This window comes from Haliotis cracherodii, unplaced genomic scaffold (assembly GCF_022045235.1).
Source record: "Haliotis cracherodii isolate W230 unplaced genomic scaffold, xgHalCrac1.p SCAF_8, whole genome shotgun sequence".
In the NCBI taxonomy this organism is placed as follows: domain Eukaryota; kingdom Metazoa; phylum Mollusca; class Gastropoda; order Lepetellida; family Haliotidae; genus Haliotis; species Haliotis cracherodii.
In genome coordinates, this window is record NW_027266341.1 from 7,907,969 (window position 1) to 7,929,905 (window position 21,937).

Sequence of the window (21,937 nt, forward strand, 5' to 3'; positions counted from 1 at the left end):
TTCACATTAAAAGCAATGCCTTCCACCAAATCAATTTAAGCAGCCGGCTGTAAAATGAGAAAGTCGTACTGTTGACTGCGTTTTAAACAAAATGATTTGGTTGCGTGAGAGTAAGCGAGTGCACACAACACGTTTTGATCAACAAATGTGTCCCAGAGTTAAATACACCCACGCCGGTGGGTTCTTATATAATTCCCACCAGGACTGACTACATACACATTGTAAACAGTACACGCGTACCGAGGGATCCGAATGTTGCGTGACCACGATAACTGGGAGAGTCTGTATTTGTGAGCGGCGTAATCGAAGGCAGGGACGTGTGTTGCGACCAGAACTGGGATAAACAGTCCACAATTTCGTAAAACCCCATTTACTGTAATACTTTCGGTCAGCTCTAAAACGTATGGCGATATATATGCGGAATATGATTTAGTTTGTTATTTTGGGGGACCATATTGAATATGATCTTTTGTATATTTTCATGTTCCGTTCCCACATATTCTCAATGATGTTTATCCCAGTTCTGGTCGCTACAGACGTGCTCGTTGTTTCTGTCGCGTCTCACATAAACAAGGATCTAGTAGACTAGTGTGCGGCCGCACTTTTCAAATCAGACTTTCGTCAATTTCACTTGTTGTGTAGGTTTAACTGACAGTAAAACAACCCCGACACAACAAGGAGAGTCCGCTGCAAGGATCCGCTACTCGCTGAGGTGTTAGAATCTGATAGTTGCCCTGATTTATTTTCTTAAAGTTTGTTTGTTGTTTAAGGCCACACTCAGCACTCGGCTATATGACGTCGGTCTGTAAATAATCGAATGTGGACCGGACAATTTAGTGATTGACATCATGAGCATTGATGTACGCAATTGGGATACGATGACAAGCATGATTGTGATGGAATAGCACAATAGCAGGAAAACCCAGACGACTAACCGGATCGGGTGGTCAGGCTCGCTGACTTGGTTGATGTATGTTATCGTATCTCAGTGACGTAGATAGATGCTCATGGTGTCAATCACTGGTTGTCAGGTTCAGCCTCTATAATTTACAGACGCCGTCAAATAGCTGAAGAAATGCTGAGTGCAGTGTTACTAAGAAGCAAAAAACAAACTTTACACGGAATGACTTCGCTAAGACCCTGTGAAAAAGCTAGAGTGTATTTGCGCTTTGTTTTCAACATATTTATCATAAATATCCATGGTCGAACCAATGGTCGACAGCATGAGCAACTTCCCACACGATCGGTTTGTGATGAATCACAATCAGCCAGGTCACACAATGTAACCATTTGTTCCTATTTTTGTGATTGTAGGGAATACCAACTGGTATTCCCAACATTGCAACCAGGTCATAGTGTGATGCTGTTTCAAGATTTAGGTGAAATACGCAAGCAACTGACACAATACCCCCATCTCTCAACACGCTAATAGGTGAACGACTGGCCACCTGCCATTCAACTATTGATAGACATGGTGTGAAATCATTACATACTTAATATAACGCACGTGATGCACGTTCCAGGTGGGGCAGGTGCTCAACGTGATTGAAGCGTATCACACGTTCGGTGACCCACTTTAATGCTAATACCTTTCTTCTCAGGAACAAATCAGTAAAACTTGCAATCCCACAAAGTATTGTTTAGGGAGCCACCATTTGGTTTTTAGGGACGGAGAGGCGGGATCGTTTCTATAAAAATTTTTATCACGCCTCTGTATGACAAATTTTGTTTTTACATATTCCTTCGAAAGCAACATGCCTTGTTTCTGCATAATATATGAAAGTGTCCTTAAAATATAGTTATTAATTATTTGAAAAATAAAACCAACGAGCACTTGTTTATGTTGGAAAAGAATAATTGAGCTTCTTAACATTATACAAAATGCTAATCTCAAACCAAAATAGTATCGGACACTATCGGGGCGTGGTTCGTGTGTATTAAGCAGATACAATGTAGATATCAGCGAGCGTCATCATCAGCTGTTAATACATGTGACATCATCGCCTGACAGTGCTCAGGTCGTGGCAGGTCCCCACACGGAAACGGAGGTCTGCAAATTTCCAACCTGCATGTTATAACACGTTGCAGCAAGAGCTGGGTAAACAAAACGATCACGTGGTATAGTTTGTTAATAATGCCGTTTCATTTTTTTCAGTCACATTATTTTACCATGTTCAGTTTTAGATGTAAATGAACATCTGTAGACATGCGTGTTAGCGTGTAGTGAGTGCGTTGAAAACCTCTGTTGCTAGCGTGTAATGTGATCTGCTAGCGTGTGGTGCGTGTGTTGTAAGTGTCAGTTGCTAGCGTTAAGTGTGTGTTGTTATGGGTCTTGCTAGCGTGTATAATGTCAGTTATCGAGCGTGTTGTGTGTGTGTGTCTGTGTGTGTGTATGTGTGTGTGTGCAGCGTATGTTGCTCGTGTGTGTTGTGTGCATTGTGTCAGCTGATAACATGTATAGTGTGTCGACAGCGTGTGTTGCTAACGTGTGGTTTGTGTGTTGTTAGTGTGTTGCTAGCATGCAGTGTGTGTGTGTCTGTTGATAGCGTATAGTATGTGTTGCTATCATGAAACGTGTGTCTCGCTTGTGTGATTTGTGTGTTGTCAGTGTGTTGCTAGCGTGTAGTGTGTGTTGTTAGTGTCTGTTGATAGCGTATAGTATGTGTTGCTATCATGTAATGTGTGTCTTGCTAGCGTATGATTTGTGTCTTGCTAGCGCGTGATTTGTGTGTTGTTAGTGTATTGCTATCATGCAGTGTGTGTGTTGTTAGTGTCTGTTGCTAGAGTATTGTATGTGTTGCTATCATGTAATGTGTATCCTGCTAGCGTGTGATTTGTGTGTTGTTAGTTTATTGCTAGCGTGCAAGTGTGTGTGTTGTTAGTGTCTGTTGATAGCGTATAGTATGTGTTGCTATCATGTAATGTGTGTCTTGCTAGCGTCTTATTTGTGTGTCGTTAGTGTATTGCTAGCATGCAGTGTGTGTGTGTGTGTTGTTAGTGTCTGTTGCTGGCGTGTAGCGTGTGTTGCTATCATGTAATGTATGTCTTGCTGGCGGGTGTAGTGTGTATTGTTAGCGCGTGTTACAAGTGTGTCGTGTCTCTTAGCTTGTGTTGCTAAGGTATAGTGTGTGGTGCTAGCTTGTGTTGCTAAAGTGTAGTATGTTTTTGTAAGCGTGTGTGCTAGCGTGTAGTGTGCGTACTTTTTAATAGTGTGTGCTGCTAGCATGTAGTGTGTGTTGTTAGTGTGTAATGTGTTTTTGTAAGCGTGTGTGCTAGCTTGTAGTGTGCGTGTTGTTTAATAGTGTGTGCATCTGGCATGTAGTGTGTGTTGTTAGTGTATAATGTGTTTTTGTAAGCGTGTGAGCTAGCATGTAGTGTGTGTTGTTAGTGTGTAGTATTTTCTGCTAGACTGCAGTGTGTTACTAGCATGTAGCGGATGCTACTTGTATGTGTTGCTAGTGTGTGTTACTAATGCATGTTACTAGTGTGTGTTACTAATGTGGTTCTAGTGTATGTTCTATGATGTGTGTTGCTAGTGTTATGCTGATGTGTGTTACTGATGTTTAGTAGTATGTGTTATTAGTGCATGTTACTAGTGTGTGTTGCCAGTAGTGTGACTGATGTGTGTTGCTAGTGTGTTACTGATGTGTGTTACTGTTGTTTAGTAGTATGTGTTATTAGTGCATGTTACTAGTGTGTGTTGCCAGTAGTGTGCCTGATGTGTGTTGCTAGTGTGTTACTGATAAGTGTTATTGATGTTTAGTAGTATGTGTTATTAGTGCATATTACTAGTGTGTGTTGCCAGTAGCGTGCCTGATGTGTGTTGCTAGTGTGTTACTGAAGTGTGTCGGTAGTGTGTGTGTGTTATTAGTGCATGTTATGTGTGTGTGTGTGTGTGTGTGTTGATAGTGTGATGCTGATGTTTGTCGCTAGTGTGCGTTACTAGTTTGTTGCTGGTGTTGTTGATGTAGGTTGCTACATTGTGTCACTAGTGTATGTTACTGATTTGTTACTAGTGTGTTACTAGTACATGTTACTTGTGTTTTTCCGATGTGTTAGTAGTGTATGTTGCGAGTGTTTCTTTGTTGTTTAACGCCGCACTCACAATATTCCAGCTATATGACGGCGGTCTGTAAAAAAACGAGTCTGGACAACACAATCCAGTGATTGACATTTACGAGCATCGATCCACGCAACTTGGATACGATGACATGCATCAACCGAGTCAGCGAGCCTGACCACCCGATCGGTTAGTCGCCTCTTACGACAAGCATTTAAAAAAAAATAAATTAAACTACACATTTATATACCGCAGGTATCTGCTCAAATGCGTTTTTTATTTGTTCCCCGACCAGTGGATCCGTTTGCATTCCAGTTATCATTCTCAACTCCCCGGGAAGTATACATGCTGCCCAGAGGCGCTAGAAGGTTTTTACATCCACCTCACATATCGGGTACCCATTCCCTGCTGGGTGAACAGACGCACATTTGAACTGAGTCACTTGCCCAGGGTGTTTACACGTGTTTACACTTGTGTTTCGGTTGTATGTACGTCGTCGTGTTTCCACCATCCGGTCATCTACCATCGGACGAGTGCGTTCTTTTGAGTGCACAGGGCGAATGTACTATATACTAGGGGTAGTGAAAACACTGTATGGACCTGTAAACATTGTTGGTCCCAAGGCTGAATAACAACCCGGTCACTAGCGGAATACGACCTCAGCACCAGGCGCTATTGACCGCTTGCCCACTCCGCATAGGCGCTTTTTACGGCAATCATGGGTTGTTGAAGACCTATTCTACGCCGGATCTTCACGGGTCCTGATGCTAGTGTGTTACTGACGTGTGCCTCTAGTGTGTGTTATTTGTTTGTTACAGGATGGGGTAGATACACTTTAAGAACTAATTTTAAAAACAAAAGTTTAATTAAGGTTATGGAAAAATTATCAATACATTTGTTCTCCCATAGGTCCTCCAGGGCATTAAGTGTCCTTGTGCCGACTAATGAGGATGTGATTGTGAATTGCGGCTTTGCTGATTTGTGTGACATTGACACCGACGTCGCCGCACATCCCCACGTTGTCAGCCACTGCACCTGATCCTGACCCTACTTTAGATCAATGTTATAGCTCAACTATCGCATGATTACTAAAACCTTCGTGACAGTTAAATAACACGTAATTATCCAAATGTGATATATGTGTGTCTTCACTCCGGGGTACTTCGTGAGTACATGCAAACGTAAGATGCTAAAACCATGTTATGTAAGTGTCCTTCTTTGATGATGAATATAAGCCTATTACAGTCGAGGGTTAAAATACTTCCTGTTCGGGCCACATCGGCTTTGCCCTGAGTACGTCTGCACTACTCAATGATTGGCATACTGGGACGGACGCCAAACTGATCAATATTCCAGCTAGATGATATCTGGACCTAACAGTCCAATGATGGACATCATAAGCATAGATTTGCATCATCTAAGTCAGCGATCCTGACTACCCTATTGCGTTATTCGCCTCTTACGACACCCATGGGCTGCTGAAGGCCATTTCCAGTCTCACGGTGGCAAAACGGTTGGCACCTTCAGTGCCAACTTGGATGACCAATTCTTGGATGAGGATATCTTGTATGCTATCGTACCCAATGACGTGGACTAGCTGTCAACAAGCCATGTTGTGTTTTGTCGACCTTCGTGATATGTATGCACTCAGCAATATTCCAGCTAATAATCGAGTCTGGACCAGACAATCCAGTAATTAACATCATGAGCATCGATACACACAACTGGGAACTGGGACATGCATCAACCAAGTCAGGGAGCCTAACCACCCGATCCCGTTAGTCGCCTCTTATAACAAGCATAGACGCATTTCACGACAAGCATGGGTTGCTGAAGACCTATTCTAACCCGGATCTTCACGGGTCCCTTCGTGAAATGACAGATGTACGGAGCACGTCATCATTCAAAGCTCCAAATATGCCACGGAGTTGCGTAAAATACGCTAAATAAATCACCAAAACCCAAGTAACACTGGGCTACTTGCGTACAAGTACGCATGGAAGAAATCAAAATCCCCATATTGTAACACATTGCGTAATTACCAAAGGTACCTGAATGGCTTTATATGCAGGCATCATAAACTATAAACTCCACTGCAGTGAATTATGCAGAGGTGCTACGTCTCGCTTATTGCAAGTGACACATGTATCGCTGTTGTGAGCGACACCGGTAATGTCTGGGACAAAACATAAACAGTGAGTGAGTGAGTTGGGTTTAACGCCGCGTTTAACAGTATTCCAGTTTTATCACGGCGTGTCAGATAAACGTGGGAGGAAAGCCCGAAATGATGCTGGTCTCAGGCGTTGACCACGGGTATGATGCTGACAAACCTAGAAACATAATCGGGGCGAACCGGGATTCGAACCAACAATCATAGGTTTCTGTCGCGAATCGCGGCGCCTAAGACGACTGGGCCACCCGTGCCCCTAGAACATAAACAGAAGATAACTAGACGTTAAGCAGAAATCTATTCTTTTTAAAAGAAAAAAGATACACCCAATTGACTGGGTCATCACCATGATGTTACGATTCCAATACTGAAACAATGCTTGTAATAACATCGGAAGACAAACATGTGCACAACATACATTATGACGTGCAGTGAATTGCATCAGCCTAAATTCGTATCTGTTCAACGGATAGAAAAAAACCCATTTCAATGTCACGAGTCACGAGTCACGAGTCACGTGTCACGTGTCCCCGGCTAATCTGATATCTATTACGAGCACAAGCACACAAATATATGTACAATATTCGTTTGTAATATAATCCATTCGCAAACGTATACACGACTTCACAATACACGTAATGATAGCGTGATATCCAAACATACGTCCCGCCTATCAGAGAGACATGGTCCGATTTGTTGTCGCCTATGTAGTCGTTATCAACGCACTGATGATTTAGAAAAACCCGCAGTACAAAACTATATGCATCCGGTTTGGATTTATCAATTTCCCCACGTAGATTGTCAAATGAGGTATTAGTTCAACATATTAACCATGTGATCTACATGTATATACAATTTCTTTCAAATGTGCATCTGCTTTAATAATAGTTATGACATAACGAGTTACTCTGATGTACGTATATTTTGTTAAAACAAGTTAATTTTAGGATACAAATTAAATGATTTATAACATATTTACAGCACAAATATTATGGTGAACATGTGTACTCCCACAGAAGGACGTTGCTAATTATGGACAATAATCTTGAACACAATGTTAAACCCCATTTAACCTCACCTCACCCACAGATAAGCGACACAAATCTTCATATATGTGTGTACATTGCTTTCCAGTGTGCAAATCCGTTCATTCAGGGCACATGTAACGACCTGATATGTATTCCTGCTTGTTGCGATAGATATTGTGATTGACTGAGATGTTGATGAAGGCAAGGGCGAATAAATCTGAATTCAATGGTCATCGTCAACGACTCGTAGAGATAAACGAGTGGTTGATATTATGAACAACGTCCAACGCCGTAGGTCAACGATGACAGGCACTAAACCAAATAGACAGACGACACGTCAAAACTCTTGTATATGGGGCGAATAGGAACTTTTGTTAATATTTCGTGTATTATACATCTCCTTTCTTACACGTGTTTACATGTCGATATAAATTTCCTTAAACAAAGTTTGTGACAAAGTGTGTTGAAAATAGATGGGGGTGAGTTTCACGTGCTATTTAGTGTGTGTGTGTGTGTGTGTGTGTGTGTGTGTGTGTGTGTGTGTGTGTGTGTGTGTGTGTGTGCATTCCATTATGTCACCGTTAATGTATTGTTATAAACTTCACATAAGTCTGCTATCACCCTAATTAAGTAACGAACCGTTAGGAATTTCTAGAACACTTTGCATGTATGCGAAGTTACATACATTTACAAACTCAAGAAATATTGAACAGACTTAAAACGGAAACGTAACATATATTTGTAGAATCCATAACTGTTCATATTACTTAAAAAACATACGTATAGGAATTTAAATTTTGTACGTGCGTATTTCTTGATAGAAGCTTCACCGTATGCGACTTCGCATATAACAGGTTCTGAAATTGCAGTTTATTACCAGCATCACTTTAATTTAACAGTCGTGACGTGGATCCAGCGTGTGGCAAAATATACACCTCTACCAACAGATGATGGACCATATCAGCGAAATATTATGGTCGATAGATGCTATAACTCGATATAGTGGCCACGAGAACGTCTGAGATGTGTGCATCATTGGTCCACGACGGATAACATGGTTGGTAGGGGATAATTCCCAGTCAAAACAACGTTTCCTGAAGGTCATAGCGTTCTCGCGTTCTCTCCTTGTCAAGGAATTTTCATTACGGCGATATTTGAAACAGATAGGGCCAGGTAATTCCCCACATGTGAGTCCCGAGGCACAGTGTGGTCGGTGATTAGATAGCATATGCCTTGGTTACAAGTCCGGAATGGCGTAATTCACGTTGTAAACAGAGACAGACATACATTGGGGGTGGATAGTGGGGTGCCGGAGATAACACCAGGAGTGGAGTGGAGTGGAGTGGAGTGGAGTGGAGTGGAGTGGAGTGGAGTGGAGTGGAGTGGTTTGTTGTTTAACGCCGCACTCAGCAACATTCCAGCTATATGAGTGCGGGCTGTAAATAATCGAATCAGGACCAGACAATCCAGTGATAAATATCATGAGCATCGATCCACGCGATTGGGATCGATGACATGCATCAACCAAGTCAGCGAGCCTGACCATCCGATATCGTTAGTCACCTCTTACGACGACACAGTCGCCCTTTACGGCAAGCATGGGTTGCTGAAGACCTATTCTACCCCGGATCTTCACGGGTTGCAGTGGAGAGGAGAGGAGAGGAGAGGAGAGGAGAGGAGAGGAGAGGAGAGGAGAGGAGAGGAGTAGTGCGGAGTGGGATTTGCTTTTATGGCATAGATTATGTATTGCGGTAATTATACATTGTATTACCATGACGTCACAGTCAAATGACGTCAATATTCTCTCTGGTTACTAAAAAAGTTGAAAAAATCATTTTGGATGATAAATATGACAGTGTCTTTTAAGATCAAACAAGGAAACGGAAAGAACAAACTGAGACTAAAAGTTTGACCGATCACCGCGAAGGTCATATCCGCATTACCTTGACCAGTCCAGATACTTGAATGAACTATATACGGGGCGTTTTTCCTTGACCGCTACACGGAAACAACCCCAACACGGACATAAACTGCCCCCGTGACTTCTGCATACAAATATGAGAATAGTTTTCCTGCTCGTCAGCATGACACGGCAGAAATTGAGAGACATAACGATGTATATAGTTGATGTACATCATTTCAAGAGGTCGCTGTATACACGGTGTCAATAGAATGAGTATATGCATGGTTGTAGGTGGTTGGTTGGTTGGTTGTTGTTTAACGCCACACTCAGCAATATTCCAGCTATATGACGGCGGTCTGTAAATAATCGAGTCTGGACCACACAATCCAGTGATTAATATCATGAGCATCGATCCACGCAACTGGGATCGATGACATGCATCAACCAAGTCAGCGAGCATGACCACCCGATCCCGTGAGTCGCCTATTACGACAAGCGTTGTCGCCTTTTACGGCAAGCATGGGTTGCTGAAGACCTATTCTACCCCGGATTTTCACGGGTCTGCATGGTTGTAGGTGGGTACCAAGTAGGATGCTAAGAGGCGGTTGTTTAATCATACTTGTAAGATAAGCAGATTTATATCACATGCATCACGCCCTCGGGGGTACCCTGGGCACACAGTGTCCCCAGCATCCCACTGCGTCTCATACGAGCAGGCTCCATTGGGGACCCGTGAGGTTTCTGTGTGACAAGTTGTCTCTAGTAATTAACCGACTTAATGAATTGGATGGACAGACACGATGGTTTGGTTGATGGTCTGTAAACGCATCCCAACAGTGTGGGTCGTTGTTCAAGTTATCAATCACTTGGTTGTCTGGACCAGGCAATAGGTGGAATATTGCAAAGGGCAGCGTTCCAGAACAAACACACTGCCTTGTAATATTCAAGTCGTATAATAGTTTGACACAATGATTCATCATGCACATGGCCACGTGATAAAGAATAAAAACATATCACATGGCAAAAAGGTGACGTCTTTTCTCCGTCGATTTTTATTAATATCCCGATATTTTCAATCCAAAATATGTCAGTCAAGTACGAACATATCCGATGGCCGGTACACAACGTCCACTTGTGATGGCTATATACCGGAAGAAAATATCGACTTGCTAGCGCGCCGTCTAGAAGGTCACACAGTGTATGCTTTTAAGCATGATGCGTCTGACTTTCTAAGAAAAAGGACAAATTATGAAATGTCGCCACAATACCCTGTCGGCTGTCGCTCAGATTAGAAATTGAGGTCAATTGTAGAGCGTATAGTCCATTTACGTCGCAAAATACGTGCAAGATTGCTGATGCGGTGTTAGGGATATATTCTCACTACATTTGAAATGACGGATCATTTAGATAAAAAAAGAGAACCATTTCCATATTAATTATTTGGAATATCCATTGTCAACTGTACGATTCCGACTATATCACAAGCATGTATATATGAATCACTGTCAAATAATGATGATACCAGATGTTAGCGAAAAGGTGAGCTTATCCCGTCCTACCCGTGGCACCCGTCACAAACACATGCAAAAGCAAGTCAACTATTCACCTCAAAACACGGTAACATATGGAACAAGTAGTTTAATAGCAGTTTCAAATTTTGTAGTGTTCATCTTTGACGTTTAATTGGAAATTCCAGAAACAATTCACCTAGCGTAGTCCGAGCCTCCTTAATCCAGAAATTTACCCAGCTTTTCTGGCTATCCCTTTTCGGAACTTTTGATCAAATTACACTGTTACGTAACAATGACCTGCGTTAAGACGAAACATTGATAATTCGAACACCGCTTACTGGACATGTAGTTCCAGAAGATGTAACTTGATAGCAGAACCTTTATTGACATAGTGATCAAATACCCGACACCGGGTGTCTTAAACTACTATCTCTATATATTTGGTGGTCCCGAAGCTTTCGAGTTTACGCCGTTTCAGTATAATTAATTTGAGTCCATTTAACCATTTCTGCTTGGATTGGTTGTTTTTCTCAAAAAAATGTTCGGTATGCTGAATACAATATTTTTTGAAAAAACAATTATTCGGCGACTTACCCAGAAAACCTGCGTATTTTGAAGCAATGCCAGAAAAACATTCCAGCATAAATCAAAGCACCTCCAAGTCCCTCTCACTCTGAGATTACGAACTTGTGTCCTTCATATGGCATAATTTATGACACGTACATGTATCTCTAGATTTTCAGGTACTTTAACTTCTATTTCGAATTGCGAGGTTGGATAAGATCTGTTATCATATGAATGTTATGCCATAATATATGACCTGTCTCTGAAAAGAATGATACCTTCCGCAGCCTTCCATCGTAATATCCTGCTTCGGACAGCGTGAACCCAACGCACCGATCCGAGGTCAGTTTGTATGTACATAGCGTGCTACAGATGTAATGTACAACCCAACACGAGTAATGCAGCACGACGCCTCACGGAGTGCGAATGCGTTTAGCCTTGAACCACGCGGGCAGTAATGAAATTAACACAGTTCTATAGCAATGCACGTGAAATGAATAACAGTGCGTGTGAAGCAGTGCGCATATGCAGATCATTTGTGGATGTGTATTTTTAGAAAGAATGTTCGTCTCGTAAATTGAGCTTGATAGGAAATGCTATGGATTTGTGCTCAGAGTTCTGATCAATGGAAAGGCTCCTCATAGATGTTGATTTTGAGAATTTTTTATTGAATACAGTATATGATACTACAAGATTACTGTAAAAATTAAATGGATTTCAGAATACTATGGAGGAAAATATTTTAAATAAATTATAGTGTACGTGATCAGTGGTATAAGTTGTTGATTGTGATGACGCTATTGGGTCACTCTGACACAGAACCAGTCGGTTCAAACATCATGACCACCCCAGGTAGTCCGGTCAAACATCGTGACCACCTCAGGTAGTCGGGTCAAACATCGTGACCACCTCAGGTAGTCGGGTCAAACATCGTGACCACCCCAGGTAGTCGTGTCAAACATCGTGACCACCCCAGGTAGTCGGGTCAAACATCGTGACCACCCCAGGTAGTCGGGTCAAACATCGTGACCACCCAAGGTAGTCGGGTCTAACGAAGAGCATGAGGTGCAAGAGGTTTAACCCGGAAACTCAGGATTGCCATCACGACGTTGAAGCCAACATCAGCGTAGAAATCTTCGACACAACCGGATATTCAACACAAAGAGATATCTAATGAACACAATAACTGCTGTCGATTTTGTCGCACGTATTTCGATTTTTTCTCACGTGGTCCTGTAGCCTGGCAACCAACTGTGAAAAAAATGAATCTGGGGCCATGCTGTCCTATATCTGAATCTGGGGTTATGCTATCCTTCATCTGAACCTGTACAATATCTGAACCTAGGGCCATGCTGTCCTATATCTGAACCTGGGCCATTCTATACTACATCTGAATCTGGGGTCATGCTGTACCATATCTGAACCACGGGTCATGCTGTCCTATATCTGAACCTGGGGTAATTCTATCCTACATCTGAACCTGGGGCCATGCTGTCCTATATCTGAACCTGGGGCCATGCTGTCCTACATCTGAACCTGGGGCCATGCTGTCCTATATCTGAACCTGGGGTCATGCTGTACAATATCTAAATCACGGGTCATGCTGTCCAACATATGAACCTGGGGGAATTCTGTGCTACATTTGAACCTGGGGCCATGCTGTCCTATATCTGAACCTGGGGCCTTGCTGTCCAACATCTGAACCTGGGGCCTTGCTGTCCTACATCTGAACCTGGGGCCATGCTGTCCTATATCTGAACCTGGGCCTTGCTGTCCTATATCTGAACCTGGGGCCATGCTGTCCTACATCTGAACCTGGGCCATTCTATACTACATCTGAATCTGGGGTCATGCTGTCCTATATCTGAACCTGGGCCATTCTATACTACATCTGAATCTGGGGTCATGCTGTCCTATATCTGAACCTGGGGCCTTGCTGTCCTACATCTGAACCTGGGACATTCTATACTACATCTGAATCTGGGGTCATGCTGTCCTATATCTGAATCTGGGGTCATGCTGTCCTATATCTGAACCTGGGGCCATGCTGTCCTACATCTGAACCTGGGCCATTCTATACTACATCTGAATCTGGGGTCATGCTGTCCTATATCTGAACCTGGGCCATTCTATACTACATCTGAATCTGGGGTCATGCTGTACCATATCTGAACCACGGGTCATGCTGTCCTATATTTGAACCTGGGTCCATGCTGTCCTACATTTAAACCTGAGGTCGTAAATCTGAATCTTGGGCCATGCTGTCTTGCATCTGATCCTGGGGTCATGCTGTACAGTGTCTGATCCTGGGGTCATGCTGTACAATATCTGAACCTGGGGCCATGCGGTCATAAATCTGAATCTTGGGTCATGCTGCCTTGCATCTGATCCTTGGGTAATTCTGTCTTACGTCTGCAACTAGTGTCGCTGACGGCTTGGTTACGTGTATGTTACCTGTAGATGACATGTAGGTCACGTGTATATGACAAATGAGTACAAGTGCACAGACGTCCCACATGAATGTTAACGAGGGAACTAGTCACAATATACACATCGTAAACAACAACAATGACAACTAAACTAACTACAAGGTTTACATCAACCTGAACTACGACAACATGTTTATCAGCTAAAAGTAACATGAATAACTTCAAAGTTAACAACAACGTAAACAGCAACAACGTGAACAACTGCAAAATGACTAGCGACAACGAAATAACACACGCACACACACAATATATATATATATATATATATATATATATATATATATATATATATATATATATGTGTGAACAATGATAACGTGAACATCATGATGACGTGATTGGTTGTTGGTTGGTTTTTAACGCCACACTTAACAATATTCCAACTATATGACAGCGGTCTGTAAATAATCAAGTCTGAACCAGACAAGCCAGTGAATGATATCATGATTTTATCGATTTTCAACCAAATCAGCGAGTCTGACCACCCGATCCCGTTAGTCGCCTTTTCCGACAAACATAGTCGCTTTTTACGGCAAGCATGGGTTGCTGAAGACCTATTCTACCCCGGATCTTCATGGGTCCACCATGACATGAACATCCACAGTTGGAGCATCCACAGTTGGAGCAGCCAAGTATGGAGAAGGAAAAGAGTCAGTGGGTCGAGATGTACTAACCGTCTGACACACCGAACAGATAAAACAATTATTGGGGTTTCGTTGTAGGTGTGGTTATGTATACAAGATACGGAGCAGGACCAGGCGTGTGTGGTAGCCGTCGGCTAGGGGGAAGGGTGGGGTCGGGGGTCGGGGGTCAGGGGTCGGGGAGTGGAAATGGGAACAATTAAGTACATGGACTGGGGAGAGGGATTGGATGGAGTGAGGTGGAGTGACGGTTACACTGTGGCGGGGAGTGAGATGGGATGTGGGGGGTCGGGAGGAGTGAGGTGGATTGTGTGAGGTGGAGTGACGGTTACACTGTGGCGGGGAGTGAGATGGGATGTGGAGGGTCGGGAGGAGTGAGGTGGAGTGACGGTTACACTGTGGCGGGGAGTGAGACGGGATGTGGGGGGTCGGTAGGAGTGAGGTGGAGTGTGTGGGATCGGTGGTACGGTTACACTGTGGCGGGGAGTGAGATGGGATGTGGGGGGGTCGGGAGGAGTGAGGTGGAGTGTGTGAGGTGGAGTGACGGTTACACTGTGGCGGGGAGTGAGATGGGATGTGGGGGGTCGGGAGGAGTGAGGTTGAGTGTGTGAGGTGGAGTGACGGTTACACTGTGGCGGGGAGTGAGATGGGATGTGGGGGGTCGGGAGGAGTGAGGTGGAGTGTGTGAGGTGGAGTGACGGTTACACTGTGGCGGGGAGTGCGATGGGATGTGGGGGGTCGGGAGGAGTGAGGTGGAGTGTGTGAGGTGGAGTGACGGTTACACTGTGGCGGGGAGTGCGATGGGATGTGGGGGGTCGGGAGGAGTGAGGTGGAGTGTGTGGAATCGGTGGTACGGTTACACTGTGGCGGGGAGTGAGATGGGATGTGGGGGGTCGGGAGGAGTGGGGTGGAGTGTGTGGAATCGGTGGTACGGTTACAGTGTGGCGGGGAGTGAGATGGGGGGATGTTGGGGGTCGGGAGGAGTGAGGTGGGGTGTGGCGATCGATAGTGTGGTTATAGGGTGGGGTGGAGTGAGGTTGGTGCAGTGTGGGATTGGCAGGTTGGGGGTGGTGGTAGTGCGGTACAGATGGCAGGGTGGGGGTGGTGGTACGGTACAGATGGCAGGGTGGTGGTGGGGGTAGTACGGTACAGATGGCAGGGTAGGGGTGGTGGTAGTACGGTACAGATGGTAGGGTAGGGGTGGTGGTAGTACGGTACAGATGGCAGGGTAGGGGTGGTGGTAGTACGGTACAGATGGCAGGGTAGGGGTGGTGGTGGTAGTACGGTACAGATGGCAGGGTAGGGGTGGTGGTGGTAGTACGGTACAGATGGCAGGGTAGGGGTGGTGGTGGTAGTACGGTACAGATGGCAGGGTGGTGGTGGTGGTGGTAGTACGGTACATATGGCAGGGTGGGGGTGGTAGTACGGTACAGATGGCAGTGTGGGGGTGGTGGTGGTAGTACGGTACAGATGGTAGGGTAGGGGTGGTGGTAGTACGGTACAGATGGCAGGGTAGGGGTGGTGGTAGTACGGTACAGATGGCAGGGTGGTGGTGGTGGTAGTACGGTACAGATGGCAGGGTAGGGGTGGTGGTAGTACGGTACAGATGGCGGGGTAGGGGTGGTGGTAGTACGGTACAGATGGCGGGGTAGGGGTGGTGGTAGTACGGTACAGATGGCAGGGTAGGGGTGGTGGTAGTACGGTACAGATGGTAGGGTAGGGGTGGTGGTAGTACGGTACAAATGGCAGGGTAGGGGTGGTGGTAGTACGGTACAGATGGCAGGGTGGGGGTGGTGGTAGTACGGTACAGATGGTGAAGTGGGCTGTGGGGGATTGGTAGTACTGTACAGATGGCAGGGTAGGAAGGATTGGTAGTACGGGGCAGATTGCAGGGTGGGGTGGTTGGGGGGTTAGTAGTGGTCGGGTGGGGGGTGGGGGATTGGTAGTACGGTACAGATGGCAGGGTGGGGTGCGTAGGGGGTTGCTAGTACGATAGTACGGTAGTACGGGGGAGACCAGGGTCAGTCGACGGGGACGACAGTGCAGTTTGGCGTCAAGATGGTTCAGGCTGCATTGAAATGTGTTTATCTATTGTGTTAAAAAAAATGTCAAATTACACAAACGACAAATTTTCCGCGTTCCGATGTCCAGACATCTAGTTGGCAGCAATTGGTGACAGCACAACAAAAAAAACGTTGTGTACAAGCACTTGTATGTGGTAATGTAATGTTATGCATATTTGTTGTCATGTTTACACACTGGCGTCGCTGCTCAAAGATCAACACGGAAATTAGTTGCTACGACTTCATCTACCTTCCTGGGTGAGTGAATATTGTTATACGCCACAGGCAGCATTAGCAAAACATGGCAGCCGCCACCTGACGCTCATTTGTCGTCTCCAAAATGAAAAGCAGGTGGTACTATGGACTTCTATTCTTATCAATAATCATATACAGTTCCCTGAACACGTAGACCGCCTCCGTGGTCTAGAGGTAGAGCGTCCGCCCGGAGAGCGGAAGGTCTGGGGTTCGATACCCGGCCGCGTCATACCAAAAGACTTTAAAAGATGGTACTTGTTGTTGCCTTGTCTGGCGCTCGGCGTTATGGGACTGGTCGGCTCGGAGTCAGTATACTGTGTTTGAGTGGGTATTCGTGTTAAACTGCGGCATGGTATCTCAGTGTACTAGCACTATAAATCGGCATCAGTCCGGAGCAGCCACACACACACACACACACACACACGTACATGCACGTCGCTATATAAGTGTTTTTATCTTGGACGCGACGTTAAACCCCATTTCACCTCACCCCCACCTGATTCTGAATACATATGTTCCCCTACATGTATATTCAAGCAGATCAGGCCTCAAGGATAAATACACGCTGTCTATCTGGCCATACATAATTGTTGAATTGGGTTATACTACTATCTCATCGATGCATGCATGTATGCGACATATTTTGGGCGTGTTTGTCACAAGTGCCTATCCTGCAAATATCCTATGACCTTTAGCCACACCACGTGCCCCACTTTGCTCACCATATTGTCATGCGAATAGTTCTGGCAGCAATATTCTCCCTACACCACGGCAACCAGTGGTCGATAGAATGAACACGAGAAACGATCCACGCCATTGGGGTATGATGACTCTCTATTATCCCTTGTCAATCCCCGATCCCCTAGAGTCGGGTGTAACGGGCATGGATTGTTTGTTGTTTAATGTCGAAGTCAGCAATAATCCACCCACGTGAGGGCAGTCGAGTCTGGGCCAGATAAACCAGACAAACCAGTGATTGATATTATGAGCAACAATCCACACCCTCGTGGTACGATGACATGCTATCATCCAAGTCGCCGAGCCTGACCACCATTAAGTCGTCTCGGTTGCTGGGGTATCTTCTAACGCGGTGTCCCTACTGAATGACGAGTATGGTAACCGAGAGTCTATCTCTGATCCCGAATCCAGACGGTTAAGAAATTTCAACAAAGATTTATTAAACCGTTATATAAGAAGTGTCACCCCCGAGAAATGGAACTCCGCTGAACCCTACCCACAGTCACGCCCACAAACCACCCTGCTATTACGCAACTATATTAACACAGATCTTTATCAGAATCGCCACCGAATAAAATACACTTAAACCTTTCAAATCCGTTCCCTGGAATAGCGCAATCCTTGATATAATCTACAACCATTGCTTAAAACATTTGTTTTCATTTGTGCCAATATTTATTCAATCATCCACGCCATTACGAAAATCCGCAGTAATAAAGGTTTACAAAACAAGGAGATTTAAAAAACTTTCAATCGACGTCACAACGCAGGTTTCGCAATACAGTTTTGACGCACGCGGGCTACTAATGGTAGTGGGTTACAGCACAGCTCCACAACCTCCTCACGTGGTTCACGTGGTGCTGTACTGTGTCTGTTTGCAACACACAACATTACTGTTTAAACATGTGGTCGGCTAAATGATAGCAGTACGTAGTACGAGCGAAGGTTACTTAGCGCAATGGCGCGCTTTCGCTTGTCACTTGTATTTATCGATCGGTTATTAATCAATATTTATATGTATGGCTTTCGGAGCAGTGACAATGCCCGGAGACAAGATAGCAGCAAATAGGAAATAAAAAGGACTACTGACATGAAAACATTGTCTTATCACTTGGAACAATCAAAGGAGGCATAATGCCAACATATCAGTGTCATTTATCATCCAAACCTAGCTTCCACGGGAGATATTGCTTTGGTATCACTGCATCACAATGCTTTGCAGACCATTATGATGTCATCGAATACCACGACGTCACAATAAAAGGACATCTCTACCACAAGGGCTAGTTAGCGGTACTTATTTACACTCAAGACACTGATTGGTACTGTTTACAAACTGAAAAAGTTGGGAGAGTGATTTTGTATGACAAATATATATTTTCACCCTCGCGACTTTCAAATATAATTAACACTATTCGATAAACGCAAGCCTCGGAGTTTTAAACTTACAATCAACCCGTGTAGATATATTTGATATCAAAAGAAACTTTGGTGAGATTCTCTCCATATTATCCGTGTATTTTAATTTTAATTACTGAAGGGACAGTGGGTAGATTCCCCACATGGGTGCAATGCGCGAAGCCTATTTCTGGTGTCCCTCGAACCGCCCGGAGAGCGGAAGGTCCGGGGTTCGATCCGCGGCCGCGTCATACCAAAAGACGTTAAAAGATGGTACTTGTTGTTACCATGTCTGGCGTTCGGCATTAAGGTGCTAAAACAAGGACTGGTCGGCTCGGAGTCAGTATACTGTGTCTGAGTGGGGTTATGTTAAACTGAGGCATGGTATCTCAGTGGGCTAGCACTATAAATCGGCATCAGTCCGGACTAGCACAAGCAGCCACACACACACGTGCATGCACGTCGCTATATAAGTGCAAAAATCTTGGACGCGACATTAAACCCAATTTCACCTGACCTCTGGTGTCCCCCGCAGTGATATTGCTGGAATATGGCCAAAATGGGCGTAAAACCATTCTCACTCACTCCCCCACGTTGATTGGTGAAACAAACACACTTTGGTGTTATGGTTCAGTTTAACGTTCGTAACAAGATCCCATTTTCGTGAGAAACATCAAAGACAGGTCTATGACGCTATCCATCATTGTCCGCAGGGTTGATTCATCCGCTAGCAAGTTGTAGATTTCACGATGAAATGTATAAGCGTGTATAAACACGCCTGCCTGGCGGCCATCTGGGCGCGTTATGTCTTGTATATTGCACAAGGTTAAAGGGTTCACTGGGACTACTTTACTTACGTTTTGTTGATATAACCCTGAGATGATCTTCACATCATTTATTTCGTGTGTCGTGTTGTTGTTTTTGTTTGTAGGTACAAAACTTGCGTACTCTGCGCAAGCCGCTCTCGTGAGTATGGTTTTATGCCGCTTTTAGCAATATTCCACCAATATGACGGCCTCGGACACCAGAAATGGGCTTCACACATTGTACCCATGTCGGGAATCTAACCCGGGTCTTCGGCGTTACGGGCTAACGCTTTAACCACCAGGCTACCCGACCGCCCCTTCTTGTGAAACGAAACAACATTGAACAGTGATTATCAGGGATTGAATGGCATACGGTTTATCTGATGTCTTTGACCACCTCAGATAAAAGATTGCATTATAATTCTTATTATCTTAAGTATACTTTCTGATGTAAAGGTTTTATGAAAGCCGCATAAGGTTAGATGTGGGTTTTATTTGTGTTGTGGTTGAGTGAATGAGTATGTATCTACGCCGGTTTCAACGGGGGAGACAAGGTATGGCTTCAAATGAGGCTCATGTTTGGGATAGAACCCGGGACGTCGGTGTCACAAGCGAACGCTTTAACTACTAGGCCCACCACACAATCGCTGCTTTGAGTGAGTGAGTGAGTGAGTGAGTGAGTTGGGTTTAACGCCGTTTTAACAGTATTCCAGTTATACCACGCCGTGTCAGCCTAATGTGGGAGGAAAGCCCGAAGTGATGCAGGTTCCAGACGTTTACCACTTTGGTGAAACCCACGAGAACGGGTATGGATGCTGACAAACTTAGAAATATAAACGGGGCGAACCGGGATTCGAACCCACAATCATAGGTTTCTGGCGTGCCCAAGGGACGCAATTCTGCATAGCGAATCGCGGCGCCTTAGACGGCTGGGCCACCCATGCCCCCGTCAGTGTGCTGAAGGGCTTCCACATTCGGGAAAGCACGCACATGGTGCTGTTTAACCTAGAAACATCATCACTACAAATCAAAGAGGTAAAAGCATATTTTCATCCGACAAAATCAACTCTTCAGAGATATGCAGACAGCTCTTATCGTCACAGTTTTATTCTGAGAGGCATCTCCGTCACAGATCAAGTTGTTTGTTTCTTTGTTTGTTGTTTATAACGCCGCGCTCAGCAATATTTCAGCGGTCTATAAATAATCGAGTCTGGACCAGACAATCCAGTGATTGATTGTATTATTTAACGATTACCGTTATTTACAATGACCTTGTTACCTTTTTAAAATGAAGACAGAACCACACCTATCCTCGGCTACAAAGTAGTTTTGATTTATTGCTGCAAAGTTGTTTTGATTTATTGCGAAGCATACTAACCTCATTTACTTCCAAGCGCCACCAAGCGTGACGTCACAGGTTTATGCATGATTACCCACACGTCCGTAAAATGGTTTCTGCAAAGACGTTCTTCACATATATATTAGTTCACAGATGAACATACGCTGCGTACCCTTTAAACTGTATTGAGATATAAGTCTTGTAGCAAACTCTTCTAAAAAAATCTGTTTATTGTTTAACCTCCATGTCCTTACAAGTGCATGGGTGGCCCAATTGTCTGAAGTCGCAATTTGCTGTGCAGAGTCCGTAAGGCGTTCCTGAAACGTGTGATCGTGGATTCGAATCCCACATGACTACTCATTCATTAATTTATGCCACAACTCTAGTCTCACCTGTGATGTTTTAATGCAGTTGGGGGTCTACCATTGATGATCTGTTCACGAAAATGATGCAAAAGTTCATTTGCTTCACCGTACACAAAAATATCGAGGTCTAGTGGTAGGGGTCCTTTCTTATCCCTTCCGGAGAGCGGAAGGTCCGTGGGTCGATCCCGGCCGCGTCATACCAAAAGACGTTAAAAGATGGTACTTGTTGTTACCATGTCTGGCGCTCGGCAATAAGGGGCTAAAACAAGGACTGGTCGACTCGGAGACAGTATACTGTGTCTGAGTGGGGTATTCATGTTAAACTGAGGCATGGTATCTCAGTGGGCCAGCACTATAAATCGGCATCAGTCCGGACTAGTACAAGTAGCCACACACACACACACACACACACACGTGGATGCACGTCGCTATATAAGTGCAATAATCTTGGACGAGACGTTAAACCCAATTTCACCTCACCTCACAAAAATATCGGCCACTGGATATACTTGACGTTCTGAAAATATTGTGCTGTGTGTCCTCAATCCTTTCTCACCCTTTCTCAAAATATGTCTTGAAGAAAATATTACGTTGCGGGCCTCAATCT